This window comes from Furipterus horrens, unplaced genomic scaffold (genome assembly GCF_987537825.1).
Source record: "Furipterus horrens unplaced genomic scaffold, mFurHor1.1.pri manual_scaffold_2, whole genome shotgun sequence".
Classification (NCBI taxonomy): Eukaryota; Metazoa; Chordata; class Mammalia; order Chiroptera; family Furipteridae; genus Furipterus; species Furipterus horrens.
The window spans coordinates 163,974,822-163,991,210 of NW_028327172.1; the positions used below are offsets into that span (position 1 = coordinate 163,974,822).

General features: G+C 38.5%; 1 protein-coding gene across 2 annotated transcripts in view; it reads left to right on the top strand.

The window, feature by feature from the left end:
• The window catches only part of RASGEF1B (RasGEF domain family member 1B), a 565,627-nt gene that overhangs the window by 200,986 nt on the left and 348,252 nt on the right, over positions 1-16,389 (top strand). The window contains exon 3 of one of the 2 annotated variants that reach the window (XM_090266714.1): positions 10,344-10,427. The exons of the other annotated variant lie outside the window; for it this stretch is intronic. The gene's annotated coding sequence lies outside the window, so the exon portion shown is untranslated. The remainder of the gene's footprint in view (positions 1-10,343; positions 10,428-16,389) is intronic. 2 annotated transcript variants of the gene reach the window in all.

Genomic DNA, 16,389 nt, shown 5'->3' on the forward strand with positions numbered 1-16,389 from the left:
AGGAGTACTCTAAGCATCTTTCCACAAGCCTCCTTGTAGGTTTAGAATTACACACTTTAATACTTACACTCAAACATAAAAAAAAAAAAAAAAAAAAAGAAAGCTAAGATGGAAATTAACAATGATTTTTTTTTAAAGGTGGTAAATTCTTCTAAAATGTCCTTTACTTTTTCCATTTGCCTTTTCTCTCAAATGCTTTTTCTGCCTATCTAGTTACTGGTATAAACTGCGGCAACTGTCTTTAAAGGAATTCCCAACTGAGCAATGGCTTGACTCTTTGGCCTAAACCTTTACATCCCTCCCCTGCCAAGATAAAGAGAGTAAGCCAATGAAGGAAATATGAGTCTCTTTGTCTCCTGGTTCTTGCTTCTATTTTATCTCCAAACTTATCTAGAATCCTAGACACTTACAGTATTTCACTGATTGTATGAAAATAAGTGCATGTTTTCATATTTTAACATTTCTAACGTTGTGACACTTCATGTAATCAATGGTGACATATAATTATAATTAGCAGTATTTTTTGTGATGTCTTAAAATCAATGGTGTTTTTTATGTGATAAAATATATATCTGATAATATGGTATTTCCATCTATCTAAATTTATTAGAGTTCAGTGCTGTGTTAAAAATGTTGTGATGGATGGAGTAAGTTCCTTTTCTAGTCTAATTTTTAAAAGAGGCTGAGGTGGAAGAGAAAGCAATATTTATTGTATTTATTGCATGTCTACCAGGTGTCTGAGCTATGTGCTCTTCTTATAATGTAGTCATATAACCCTCATCATGCTGTGATGTGGGCTTTTGGGGGGGTTTAAAACTACAGAAATTAATTTTCTCACAGTTCTGAAGCCTAGATATCCACAATTAAGATGTCTGCAGGGCCATGATTCCTCTGAAGGATCTAAGGAAAGAAACTTTCTTGTCTCTTTCTGGATTCTGGCTGCTCCTGGCACTCCTTGGCATTCCTTGGCTTGCAGCTGTATCACTCCAGTCTCTGCCTCTGTCTTTATATGGTCTTCTTCCTTATGTGTCTCCCTGTATCTTCACAAGGCATTCTTGTAAGGACACCAGTTATTGAATTAAGGACCACCCCTACCCCTCCAATCCAGTATGACTTCATCTTAACTTGATTACCTCTCTAATTACCCTATTTATAAATAAGATCACATTCAGATACTGGACTGTAGATTTGGACATATCTTTTTGGGTACACAATTCAATCCATAACGTGATACATCCACTAGCCTGACAGAAAAACTAGACAAGTAATGTTACTTGTCTGAAGTCCATGTGCCTGACACTTTGATAGGCCAAAACTCAAAGCATCAGTCTTTGGAGTATGGAGAAGTTTAGTGATCAAGAAGGTGCCAATGGAGAAGGCAGGAGACCTAGAGGTGTCTCAAATACATTGTAGGAAGGTACAGAGTTCAGGTGAAGTGGGCTTTTGTGTTTTCATTTTATAGGTGAGGAAACTGAGACCCAGAAAGTTCAGTAACTTGTGCTAAGTGATATTGCTAGTATGGGTCACGGTGCAAAACAGTGTGTTTATGCGCGTCCTATATTTTTTCTACCATGTTACATTGGTATTTTAGGGTATGCCACTTCCCTTTAACTCTTGCAGGTTTCCGAACAGCCCATAGAACTTAGCCCTCTTTGAACAAGGTACAGTTCTTTTATCAACATTAAAAATGTTGAGATCTTCAATTCAACAATATAGAAATGGTTTTTCTGAACTCCAGCCTCAATGCTTATGATCAAAAAGATGGAGTGAGACTTGATGTCCCCAAGACATGAATTGCTTCCCTTGGGGGCCGTTGAATGCCAGAGAGCAAACGGTGCTCAAGAGGCAGCGTGGGGCATACATAGCACGACTCATTTGGGGCTTTTGGATTTTCTTAGTCTACTGTCAGATGACTCTAGGAAATAGTGTTTTAAATGCCTTAAATTTTTTAAAAAAGTATTTTCTTCAAGTCTCTAGCTTACAGAAAGCTGGTTTATCAACTTTAGAACATGTTTGGAACGGGTTGACAAGTGTCCTGGAGATTCGGGCTCTATGCAAGATGTCATTGATAGGAAGCATTTAGTTGACCTCCCTTAACTTTCCAAGGGGCAAGGTTGAGGGCAAAGTCCTTTCATACAATTTCCTTGCTTTGAACAGTCCCTGTATGCAAATAGCACTGGTAAAGTCAAGAAGGGCTGAGAGGGAAGAAGGCAGTTTACCGATCATCATTGTGTTTGCATAGACATGGGGTAACTAAATTTCAATTCCCAGCAAATCTCAGAAGTTCCTGAAATACATTCCCTTCTTATTCCCCACTTCATGCCCTCAAAAGCATTTGCTCTCTGCAGGCTGTACTTATGTTTTCCATTTCCAATCCTTTATATTTCAAATTCTCCTCATTTGTAAACCTAAAGACAAAACATTAACAATCTGTCAGAGGTTCTGTTCCATTCCTCTGTCTAGGGATTTATTATCAAATTACTCCTTTTATATCAGCAACTTGAGATCTTATGATGATAAATAATCTGTTGTCCTATTTTCCAAGAATTCTTCAAATAGAGGGCATATGATTATAACATGTACTGGATATAATAGCCAAAAATTCAAGGTCACTAAGAAATGAGTTGATTATAATTGTTTCAAGATTTCTTGACTTGCAGAGAATACTATTTGCTAAAGCAATTTTGAAATGATGTAGTTAACTTTCCATCTTCTAAGGGAGGTAATAACTCTATTATATGTTATCTGGGTGGAAATTATTTGCACCCTTTGAGAGATATCCATCCATCTTAAGAATGATTGCTTTGGGAGGGAAGGCAAAGTGACAACCACAAAGCTTTATATTATGTGTCAAATCTTGAACCTTTTGATATAAAACCAATGAGAGTTACATGGGTATATGTGGTAAGACACAAGAATAGAAATAACCCAGTACCCTCCTGAATACTAAAATCATGGGGCATCTTTCAATCCTTATCTTATGTGATTTCTTGTCTGCATTTTGCTTACTTGTTTAATTATTCGTCCCTTCCATTATTCAACAAATATTTATTGAACACTAGTTCTGTGTCATGCACTGTGTCATTATGCTGTCAATAAGACAGAGTCCCTGGCTTTGGGGAGCTAATATTCTTTGAGGGTTGCAGACAAGCAGACAGTTGAAGTGTGCTGTGGGAAGCACTCTGGGATCACTGTGGTATGAGGTGGGACCACATAGAAGGGGATTGTAATCCCGATTTGGGAGATCAATGAGAGTTTCTTTGAGGAAGTGCTATTCTGTAGTCTCACTCTGACTATTCTAATCCTCTGATTGCTTTTCTTAATTTCCTTAGATGGTTCTTCTTTCTTTTTTCCTTTAAAGTGTCAATGTGCCCTACAGGTTTGCCCCAGTCCCTTATTTCTTATAATGACACACTTTCCTAGGTACTCTCTATCAAAATCAAGGCTTCAACCATCCTTACACACAGTTGGTACCTAACTAGATCTCCAACTAGCCTTAGGCTATCAAATTAGTTACTCATTCATTATTTGATCAAACAGTCACTGACTAGGTGCCACATAACGGGCTGAGCCTGAGGTACCAGAGGTGAATGAGGTTGACTTATTAGGCATTCACTGACTTTTAAGTATAGTTAGTAAGAACTACATAAAAAAAACAACTATGAAATATGTGAGAATAAAGGGCTTTAGAAACACAGAGAGAGAAACCAGTAACTACTCCTGGGAAAGCAAGAGAAGTTTTTGGAAAGGGAAGTAGAAATTTGCCAAGTGATTAAGGGAAGGGATTTTAGACAGAGGGACTATAATAGTATATTCAAGCACTTGGAGGCCTCCCTGGCTTGTACATAGAACAGTTGAACATGTAGTGTGACTGGCTTACGGGATGTATAGTGGAAAGCACTGGTATCTGTTCTGATGAAATAAGATGCAGTCAGATTGTCAATAGGCACCATGATCAGAAGCAAGGGCATTTTCTTGTAGGCATTTAGGAGCCAGCAGAGATCTTCAAACTGCCAACTTATAGAATCAATTTAATTTTAAGTAGTTATTCTGGTGGCATTGTAGAGGAAGCACTGGTGACATGGAAATCTGATGGGAAATTAAATAAGAGGTAACAATGATCTAAACTGAGGTGTTGGTAAGGCCACTGGGAGAAAAAACACTTTATAAGTTTTCTGTAGTGGAATCAATAGAATGTGGTGGGTAAGAAAGAAAGAAGACTCAAGACACTAAGATTTGTAGTTGAAAGAGGGAAAGATGATCTCATTATTAACCAAGATGCAAACAACGGAGACATTTGCAGTAGAGGAATGCAGTAAGTCCAATTTTGGACACGTCAAGTCATAGATGCTTGTGGGACATTCCAGTGGATATATTGAATAGGCAGTTGGGAGAATTAATTATTTTGAATAATAATATATCTAGTGATTAAAGCCATAGAAGTGGATAGATTATGGTAATATTCAACAAATTAAAAAGATTACTATATACCAGCCATTGCAACATGTAGGATAGGAATGAGAGTTTGGCATGACCTGTGCTTCCAAAGAGTTCCCTGGGATAAGGGACATAATCAAATAAATGCAATATAGCAGTGTGGAAAAGGTTATTATAGAAATAAGTACAAGCTACAGAAGGGGCATTAAACAAAGCGAGATCACACAGGAAGGGTGGAAGATGCGGAAAAGAAGAAAACCAGGCTTAGAACTCAGTAGATCTTCTCCAAAGAATAGGGGAAGCTTCACAGATGGGCTTGTCATCTCGCTAAGGCACATGTCATATCTCACTCATCTCTATACCCCCAGCAGAACCCAGCTTGCAACGGAAGTGCTCAATAATGTTTGTTGAATTGATGGGCCCAGGGCAGTTGGAAAGAAATGAGAGAGAGAGAGAAAAAAAAAAAAAAAAAAAGGCATGGGGTTTCCCCAAGCCCTAGGGAACACTTTAATCATCTCTTATTAGCCTTTCACTTGGTGAGCTTGTGCAGGTGGAACTCAAAATAAACTCTGAAGAAATAAATATGCAGCAATTTAGAACTAGGGTAAGGACTGCATCTGTCAGTGCTCTAATTATGAAATGTGCTTATGGCAACCCAGATCTTTTATTTCTGGTGTGTGGTAAAATTAATTGTGTAGCCATCGATTTTCTATCAAACTGTCACTTAGCGTGTCTGAGATAATGGCACATTACCTTTCATTTACTAATGACAGTTCTGGGCTTTAAACAGGAACCCGTCACATTGGGCCTGGCAACCTGCATCCATTGAAATGATTTGTAATAGCCAATCATTATGAAGGAGTCTTTCTTCCTGGATCTTTTTCCTCCCTCCGCCCCCCCAACCTACTAAATTTGCATGTTAGAGTATTTCATCAACATAGTTGGTGTTCTGTTTTTTGAAGATGGCTCTACTTAGATATATATTAGTACATGGAATTACTGTAAAAAAGGAAAAGAAAGCAAGACAATGTGTTAAGGCTTCGTGAGAGATAAATTTCTGCAAGGGCTGAGTGCTCCAACTTGATTGCCCAAGGCTGGTCTTCAGTTTTGTTCCCATATTTCCTGAGAGGCTTGACGGAGGATTTTAATTTCCCAAAATAACTGTGGGTGTGGTGTCATATTTTTGTTGTCTTTTCTGGCTGACAAATAGTTTTTCAAATAAAAAAGACAAGACTTTTTTTTCCTGTTTATATTCTCTCTCTTGCTGCAGGAAAGATCATGCTTTTCTGGAGAGTAAGCTATAGAAGTTGCTGGAATGTTTTCTCAATAAGACAGACTTGCAGGCACAACTGTGTGGGTGTGTGTATTGAAAATGATCATTCACATCACTTTTATTTCCTCTCAGACACTGCATAGTATTCACAGTGTGTCATTATCCATCTAGTCTGACAAAGGAGCACAAGTTGCCAGTATATAATAATCTGGAGATCATTCAAGGGAGAAATAGGCTCATCCTTCCTTCTTGCTCTCAGCCACTTGCATTTCTAGAGCCCAGGCTTCAGGGAAACTTGTAGCCTTTTACTTACTCCCCCATCCATAATTTTGTCTTTAGTGGCGCTGATATAGCCCTATAATCAGGCATTTGTAAAGTCTGTAGTGTGTGGTTGGAAATAGCTGGAGAAGGAGTTCAGAATTCTCAGAGGTAGTCATAATATCTACTGTGTATTGAGCACACGTCCTCTTCAATTCTTAAAAACACTCTAAGGTAAATGGTCTTGTTCTCTGAGGCTCAGAGAAGTTAAGTGATGGGCCCCGGTCTGACTGAGGGGCAGTGCTGGGATTTGAGCCTATACCTTTTTCATTAAGCTACCTGCTCCCAAGAGGGACACCTTTGGCCTATGTATGTGTTGTTGGTAAGAGATATTCAACAACCACGGCTTTTTCCTCTGCTATTTTCAAGGCAGGTGGTGATCCTGTGCCAGGGTGGAGGAGGGAAAGGGAACGTGCGCAACAGGGATAAAGAGACCTCAGATATTGGTAGCAGCCAGGATCTGGCTAAGGTTGAATGAAGATTGTCTTCTCTTCACTTAAAACATGATTATGGGGAGTCAGGAGCTGGGAGCAAGTTTAGTGGCAGCACTTCTCTCTCCCTCAAGGAAATGCAGTCTTAGGGATGATGGAGAACTGGAATAATTAATTTGGAATAAAAACCCCTACTTTCAAAGGACTTATGACCATGGTGGATTATGCTAGTAGTTTGGAATGGTCAAGGGTATAACTCAGTTCCAGGGAGATCGACAGCCCTATGCAGTGTAAGCAGAACGATGATTCCTCCTGTGTGAACTATTTTATTACTTGGTGCTTTCTTTGGCTTTACCTCATGCCAGACCTGCAAATCTGGAGCTGTCAGCTCCAGTCCAGCCCCTACAGAGCATGTACGGTGGCAGTGCTCCAATTCTCAAGGCGGTGAGTGTGAAGATGGTTCAGCACGCAGGGGAATATTTATAGCTTTGTCAGCTGCTGGCACTGTAGAGATGGGCTCAGGATGGCCAGAAGAGCTTTAGTTGTTGATGAATGTTTGTTTAAAATGATGATCCAGGGAACTGAGTTACAGTACAGCCTCCCAGCAGCAGGCCCGATCTAGACCAGCACATTTCGGAGAACACCAAATTCCTCGTTCTACAGTAGCCCAGGGTCACATGTGAGCAAAGATGATGCGGGTGTTCCTTGGACTTGCTGCTTACATCAGAGTCCTCTGTCTGCCCACAGCTTTGTCTGTGATATGCATCTTGTCCTCTTCCCTGATTTATCTGAGGATGTGGGTGATTAAAAAGGTAGATGTGTTTGCTTCTACTTTGCTCTGGCTCCCTGACTCAGAGTCAGTTGTCAGCACCCTAGCCTATTTGTTAATATTTATTTCTAAAGAAAGACCTAAATATATCAAAGTATTAATACTAATACCATAAGCAGAGTATTTTAAGGTACATGATTTTCATCTTATCCTCATAATAACCTTCCAGGTGGGTAGGGAAAAGTTTATTATGCTCTTACAAAGATGAAAGCCAGTGTTTTAATCAAGGTTACAAGAACAATAATTAGTGGAACCAGGACTAGAGCCAGGTGTTTCTGATTCCTAGATCTATACCCAAGGGTAGAGAAACTATAGCTTGCAGGGTCCCACTGTCTGTTTTTCTATGGTCTCCAAGCTAAGAGTGGTTTTCACATTTTTAAATGGTTGGGAAAAAAGCAATAGAATAACATTTCATGACATATGAAAATTATATATACTTCAAATTTCAGTGTCTATAAAAGAAAGTTTTATTGGAACACAGACACGCTTATTCATTTATGATTTGTCCACAACTCCTTTCATGTGACAGAGACAGAGCTGACTGAGCTGTTGTGAAGAGACCTTAGGGCCCACAAAGCCTAAAATATTTACTGTCTGTCTTTTTATAGGAAAAGATTGTCAACCACTGTTGAGGATGATCAGTAAATAGAGACCCCTTTGGTACATAGACTCTGTATTAGTTCAACAGGGCTACCATACAAAGTACCACAAACTGGTAGCTTAGTATAACAAATCTTTATTGTCTCACAGTTCTGGAGACCAGAAGTCCAAAATCAAGATGTTAGCAGCTCCATGCTCCCTCTGAGACTGAGTAGAATACTTCCTTGCCACTTCCTAGCTTCTGATGGTGTCTGTCAACCCTGGGTGTCCGCGCGCTGTGGCTGCATTCGTCCAGTCTCTGCTTCTGTCACACGGCTGTCTTCACTTCATCATCCCTTTGTGAGCATGTGTCCAAACTACCCCTTTTTAAATAAGGATACCAGTCATATTTGATCAGGACTCACCCTAATAGTGTCTTAACAGGATTATCTGCAATTACTTTATTTCCGAATAAGGTCACATTCACAGGTACTAGGGGTTAGGACATCGACATCTCCTTTTGGGGAAAATAACACTTTCCCCACATCGTATGTGTCCCCACATCTTTCTTCTTATGCTTCCTTTCCTCTTCTTCCTTTTCCTCTCTTTCTCCCTTACTTCATTTATTATACCTTCATCATTTATGAAGTCCCTTCTGTGTTCTCACCCCTGTGAACATCACTGTGCAAAAATATAAGATACACAGATGATTAAGAGTTGGCCTCTGGCCTCAACAGGTATACAGTATGATGTGGAATCATCTATGATAAGTTTTATCAAAGGAGTTTGTGTAAGGTACAATAAAGACTTGGAGGGCTTTTAAGGATCTAAATTCCCTAGTATTTTCCTAATACTAACTAGTAGTCTTTCAAAATAATTGATGTCTTATCATTTAAAGTTCCACAGGTATTAATTCAAAAATTGTAGATGCTAATATACATAGAATTTTAGTGTAAAATTTCCTCACTGTTCTTTTGAAGTCAAAATATACAGAAATATTTTGCTCTTCTTATTTGTCTCAATCCCTTCACTCCATCTTCCTCCAGCATTTATCATGTCAAATTAGATACTCTGGGAAAGATAATGGGATGTAGTCACCTTTAGCCTTTTTATATTAAGTTGGTGACTTTTATGGAGACTTGGTCTACAGCTGTGTGGGATGGAGCTTGACCCCACTCAGTGCAAAGATAGGTTGCATTTTGCTGTGTCTTCTTTGAGGCTATGCTTTCTCCTCCTGGCACTAATTGGCCACATTCAAATACTCTGGGGAAGTGCATGGAATGTATGCAACAGCTTCTCCTCCGCTTGCACCAGAGAACAGCATCTAGCTGGTATTGCAGAATCCTCCTCAGCAGGGTCAGGGATGTGAGGGCACAGCCAAGGGAGGGGTCCTGTTGGAGGCTGTTTGTGGACGGCATCCTGGGTCCTATCTTTTACTCCTGTGCAGTTTGTTCCCTGCAGATTCAAAGTGTCCTACAAATTTCTACCCCAAAGCTACTAACCTCGAAACATCAAAGATTTACTCCTTCAGGAAGGGGGAACTGGTACTAAAAAGCTAACACCTATCCTCCCAATGGTATTCTCTTGTTAAGGTTCGCACTTGCTGCTGACCTTAGCTTTGTAACTGGACTTTATATATACGTTTCTCAGTCTCTGTTCAATTTAGCCCTTTTAAAGGAGATTTTCTAGATCTCTTTTATAAATTCACTACGAATGCAAAGTCTCTTTAGTTTTATAAATAATGCTGAGTAAGTAGAAACTTAATTTATTAGTAAAGCACCTTTGACAATAATATGAGACTTGAGCAACCTCGTATTATTAGTGTTTAAGTAGATTTCATATTATTCTTTGATAATCCCATAGTACAATTCTGATAGCATACTCTATCCTAGAAATACTTCTGAAGGCCAATGATCTGAGCCTTGGTCTGACTACTTATTACTTCAGGAAGCTTGGGCAAGTCGCTTGACCTCTCTGTTTCTTAGTGTCCTACAGTGAGTATAACAACTACTTTATAGAGTTGTTTGGAAGTTCAAGTGAAACAATATGTGTCAAGGAGCTCTAGAAATTGGAAGTTTTATATAAATATCAGAAGGTATTGTTAGTATTCTTACTAATTAAAAATTATGCTAGAAAATTAGAGTAAAAAATGCTTTCTTTTTCTGTTGTGAGGTTATAAAAGCCGCTAGTTTTCATTATTGTTAACTTGCTTTGGGTATATCTCAGACCACTGGCTCTCAAAGTATGGCTCTCAGACTAGAAGCATCAGCCTTACCTGGAAATCTGTTAGGAATCAGATTCTTGGTCTTCACCCTGTACCTCCTGAATCATAACCTCTGGGGGTTTTATCAAGCCCCCCATGTGATTCCCATGCCGATTACATTTGAGATATACTGCCTTAAAGTTATGCCTGAAAGGGTACGTATAAGCTCTGATTTTGTTGATTTTTTTTTTTTTAACTTGGTCTTCCTTGCAGACATGGAAGTGATTCTGAAGACACCAACGTGTGCACGTAAGATGGAGTTGTCACCGCCATCATTTGACTTCCCGCTATGTTGATGTAGGTCCTCCGATTACAGGTCCTTGAAGCACCACCTTTGTTAAACACAAACTTGTTGGAGATTATGGCGGGGATCCAGAGAGGGAGTTTTAAGGTGCTCCCTACTTAACTGGGGTAACAACAGTTGAATGAAATGACTAGTAAACAATTCAGTGAAATTTAGTACAATAGCACTGAGCTTGATTCCTGTTCTGGCTACCCCTGTTTATCAAGTGTTGTTTTCCCTCTAACAGTCTTTAGTCTTCCTTACACAAATGCCTACCTATTAGTGAGTCTGAGGCTCACCCCTTAGGTACCATGCCAGGTGCCCTATTGCATACCCTGTGCTTTCCCATCATGCCCCTAGATTGCAGTTATTCCATGACTGTTGTGACAGACAGGTGGATGGTAGTTACTTGTATAAGTTGAAACCCAGAGCTGCAAACTTAATTAATGTAGAAGAGGGAAAGTTGTGGGAAAACATTAGGGAATCGTGGTGCTGTGGTTTTGATCCACAAGGGCACAGGCACATGGTAGGTATTCAATAAGTAGTATTTATTGAATAAATGAATGAGGAATGAATTTCACGTTTTGAGAGCTAACCTGCTTAACTTATGGGAATCTATCTTATTGCAGATGAACAGACATTATGCCTTGATTGAGTGAACTATTAGATATGTTTAGTTTTAAATGCAGGCGTAAAGAGATTTGATCTTTCCATGGTTCAAATTTCCTCCCATCAGCTTTCTCTTAATTATTCACAAGTGTTCCAAAACTTCATTAGCTAAATAGGATGCAGATGATGGTCATTAGTCTGGGATATAAATCTTGCTGGCATATTCAATGGCTTTTAACTTGGTTAATTGAAATTTTCAGTATTCATGGACTACAAGAAAACACGGTAATTTTATCATTTATTCAGGGGTATAATTTTTTTCCTTTAGCTGGCTATATTTTATAGCTATGCAGTTTAACAAAATAAATATGAATGCCATACTTTGCCTGGAGGGAAACCACTATTTTCAGTGTACATGTATCAATACTAATCTACTAAATATGAAGACCAAATGGAAATTTATACTAGAAATCCTAAATTGGCCAACTAAAATGTCTGTGAAAGCATCCAAGTAGTATACACTTTTGGGACCCATCAATTCAAGGGTAAGAGACTTCCAAATTATTAGTAATATGAGTAGACCTAGTTGTGACATCCATCAATGAGTAAGAAATCATCCAATGTGTCTGTGGGGTGCAAATTGCAGGTATCAAATGCAGATGCTTTATGCAGGCATCATTCCTTTACATGATTCTTAGCTTTCAACTGCATTTTACCATTTATCAAAACTAGTTGGCCTCTGCTTGGTGGTGTCTGGCTGATGATGAAACACACACATACACACATATAAAGGAACGGATGTTTGAAATAAAATTTCATAACATTACTATCTATCTCAGAGATTTAGTTTCTGAATTCCTTAATTTTTATAATCTAGTACTTAATGCAGTTCTTTTCTTTTGCACCTGACTATTTCAATTTAATCGTGTCACACGTTTGCTGTTTTTAAAATATAAATCTTAGTTATAAACATTCCATGGCAGAAATTGGCTCAACACAGATAGACTATCTTTTTCTGTGTTTTTTCTTAAAGCTAATTTAGTGGGAATAAAATAACATTGTAAACACTCTCAGAGGTATATTCTCCCTTAAAAAGGAGTATAGAACATATGGCCTCTCTTTTCAGCGTTCAATCACTTTGCAAAGCATTCCCACCAGGGAGACTCAGGAAAGCAGCTGTCCTTCCAGAAGTCTCTTTCTGTAGGCTAGACTGGGTGAACCATCAGTCACTGATTCTCCATCTGGGATCTCTGACCAAGGCCTGATCAGTTATTATCCCAAGTCACTCTTCCTTCTGGGTTGCTTTGGCCTTTCTGCCCAATGAAATATTTCTACCCATGGTTGTTAATGTTAATTTAAGGAAGACATGTTTAAATACCTCAGCCTTCTAAATTAACCATTATTTAATATGTCTCGAAGTCAGATGTAAGGACATCTTATAAGTTATGCTTTTGTGATTCACCTGTAAAACTCTCTCTACCTCTGTAGATAATCAAGAGCAGATCTTGTTATTCAAAGATTCTTTCCTCAGAGGATGGAAGGAAGAAGTATAGGTAGTATACTCATTGATTTCCAATGTACCTGATAAAATCAGGCTCATTTTCTCCAAATTAGCCAGGGCTCTTTTGACCTAAAAGGAAATGTATATGGGCTTCCTTATTTCAAAATGAAAAATTCAAGACCTGAAGGTCAGCGATCCATCATAAGTTCACGAGGAGGTCTATTAAGAAGTCACAAGAATTAAATGCCTAGGCTCCCGAGCAAGTGGTCCATTTGTTTATCTGTACAATAACTCTAATATAAAAGAGCAGCAAAATTGTAAGTTCTAATGAGGGGTCACGTTCAACTAGAGTAAATCAGCCACAGCCAGTATCTGCCCTTAGCAAAAATGTCAAAGTAAAATATATTGTAGTGGACATAGGAATGCTCCACACAGATCTCCCTGTTGCTAAGCTGCCCTCAGCAGTCAGTCCTCTTAGGAAACTGCCCTTGGTTGAAAAGAGTCATTTTGCCTAGAGTGCATGCCCCAGTTGGGACAGGTCTATCCCATCTTCAGATTTCCTTGTTTGGTTGGCTGAGACCTTTGTTTGTACCCCAGTCCAACCTCTCCTTCTGCTCAGACCTACACTCCTTCCTTTCCTTCTACAGGGGGAGATCCCAAGAACACTCCCTAATAAATCTCCTACATGCTCATCTCCATTTCACAGTCTGCTTTTTAGGGACCCTAACCTGCCATCTGTGCCTTTAGATAATTTTTCATCACCATTGAGTGTCCAATATCCTCATGATGTAAGTGTTCATTTCCTATTACATCTGTTTTCAAAATTATTTTAATATCTGCATGATAAACTCATTCCCTTTAAGGTGTAACAGACCAACAAATTATAATACAAGAAATTTTCAATTTCCCCCTTTCCAGTGACTCTTACACTCCAGGATCCCTCAAGGGACTGGAAACCTTATGCTAAAAATTGAGCTCTAATAAATGAAATTTCAGGCGTCAGTGTATAAACGGAAAACAGTGGGGTCTCACCTTTTTAGATTCATTTTGGGAAATTGTCACAGCTCTCCATGTGTAATACTGTTCACCCGGTGCTGGTCACCCTGCCAACAAGTTTAGAAGTCAGTCAGTCCTCTAAAAAAATCCTTGTGCTTCATTATGCTTATGCTCCTGTGACAAACATGGCATCCTGCAACTTTGGTGGAGAGGACGCATGAGGAGTTTCCTCTTTAGTAGAAAAATATTGATGCAACGATCAAGGTCACAACACGGTTAAGTCACCATACTTTGAGTCTCTTATTTTCAGTAAAGTGAACATGTTATGGAAGGTTTAGAAAGCCCACCCAAAATCATTTACAATAGCTGCAATTAGCAAACTGGAATGCCAGTTAAAGTCTTTAGAAAGGAACAAAATGAGATTGACCAAGCATATAAGCAAAACCCCTTTAGAAAATGGCCAAATTAAGGATGTGGATTCTCATTGACCCATGCTATACCTCTTTCACACTCCTTCCAGGTACTGATATTTCACCATACATTTGTCCTTTGGCTCAAGTGTTGCCTTCCTACAAATGTAACATTTAGAGCTAATTGTATTAATATTTTTAGAGAGGCCAATTTCACCCATGTCTGGCTCTCATTTCTCCTACCTTGTGTTTTTCAGGTTACCTAACACTGTTCTTGAAGGCTGAATGGTATTGTTTAATTTCAAAGATCATTTCCCCTGGGCTATAGCAATAATGTCCAACTTCTTAGATGTGTTAGTTAATTTGCTCTTCTCCATGGTGTATCTTAAGCTTAGTTAAAAGTGCATTTAGTCTCTCAAGTTGCTTGTACACGGTCTTCATAGCTAGAATTTGGGTCCTCCTCAGATTTTGATTTCCAGTTTAGGGCAGAAAATGAGACTTGAAATCCTGGACAAGAAGAGAAATTTCCACCAGTAGACTTCTGTTTCCTGGAAAAAAATTTGTTACACTAGCCAGGGAATTGAGATAATTTCGGTAACTAGCTCCTTTAGAGTTTAAACCCATTGTTCTCAACTGGGGGCACTTTTGCACCCCTTCAAGGGGACATTTGGCAAAGTCTGGGATATTTTTTGTTGTCACCACTAACATGGGGAGGGGTGTGTCCTATTGGTATCTGGTTTACAGAGGCCAGGGATGTTGTAAAGCATCCTACAATGTACAACACACACACACACATACCCCTAACAAAGAATTATCCAGTCCAAAACGTTCATAGGCCCAACATTGAAAAATTGCTTTAGCCAAACCAAGTGTGTAATAGAAAATCAGATATATACTAAATAGAGAGAAAATGCATTTTACACTATTCAGGAGTCTTTTGTTTCTCTCCCTTGGCTTTACTTTATAATACTATTACAACGTGAAGCTGCTTTTTCAGCATTATGCTTACAAAATAGTGTTTTGGGATAAGGACTACAGTTGTACCTGATGTTATTTATTTATTTATTTTTTGCATCCATTCAATGCATATTAACTGGATACCTTCTTTTTATCAGGCACTGGCCTAGGTAATGGGGCCATAGCAATGACCAAGTCGTGTTGGGTCTTTACCTTCCTGGACCAGAAATCTGAGAGTGAACATTGAGGGTTCCCTTATGTATGATGCTCAGGTATACAAAAGCGTAAAGGTGATGAAAAGTCATGAGGAAGGCATTTGATTGAAAGATTATAAATGGGGTTCTCACAGCATGTGAGAACTGTCTCCGTCTTTGGTTTTTCTTTTTCTTGTTACTGGCATAGTCTTTGAAGAGCAAGCAAGAATGTCTTTCCTTATATCCCCAAGGAATATAGAGATGAAAGAAACTGAGACATACTGGCAGCAGCAAAGATCATGAGTGCATGGAACTTCCAGGATACCTGGTCCTGCCAACATGGGCTGCTGTTTGTCAAGGTTGAAAATGGAATAAGTTATGTTAAAAAGAATGAGTTGTATGCCCTCATTCTCTTGAAGCAAAGATGGCTGTTCTTTATTGGAGCCATTTTCTTCCTTTCGTCAGTAATTCTGGTGTTTCTGTTTTTATAAACTTCCCTATTTTTCAATTTTGCCTTTCCTTTTTTCTTCCACCACCAAAATTCTTCCCTCCTTTCTCTTTTTCCCTTTTAATTTAAGCTTTCTGAATAATGTGTATCTCTTCCCTCACAAACAAAACAAAAACACAAATAAAAACTGCCGGCAAATCAAATTTAAAGATCACACCCAGCCTAAACATTAAACTTATTTTTCTTCATTAAAGATGCTTTCTTTGGTATGTATATCCACAAAACCTGGAAATCACAAATATCAATCAATAAAGGAAAGCATACATAAAGTATAGGGTATCCATATTATGGAATGTTATGTAGCTATTAAGAATAATGAGTCAGTCTATATGAACTGACCTGGAAAGATGTTGATAACATAGTTTTAGTAGGATGATATGATGTCAAGAAAGAAATGACTTCTATATGGGCATATGTAATATAATAAATATAATAATATATGTGATTATATATTATTTAATATGTGTTTGCATAAAAAAAAAGAAAATGTGGAAGGATGAACACAAATGGTTATTATTGGTTACCTCAGGAGGATAGGTTAGAATGGGTATTAACTCATTAAGAATGTATATTAGTTTTGTAATTAAAGGCAAAGAAAGGTTTAATGAAAAAAAAAGTCAATACTATTTATGTGGCTGGCTATAGCTCAGTTGAACTTTTCATAGGATAATCCAAAAGGAACAAATTTGTAAATTTCAACTGACCTTGAATGCTTAAATGCCTTTCTAATAGTTCATGAGGCCAAGAAAATATCCATACAAATATGTCACTTACTGGGAGGATAGTTCAAGTGGAGATGAG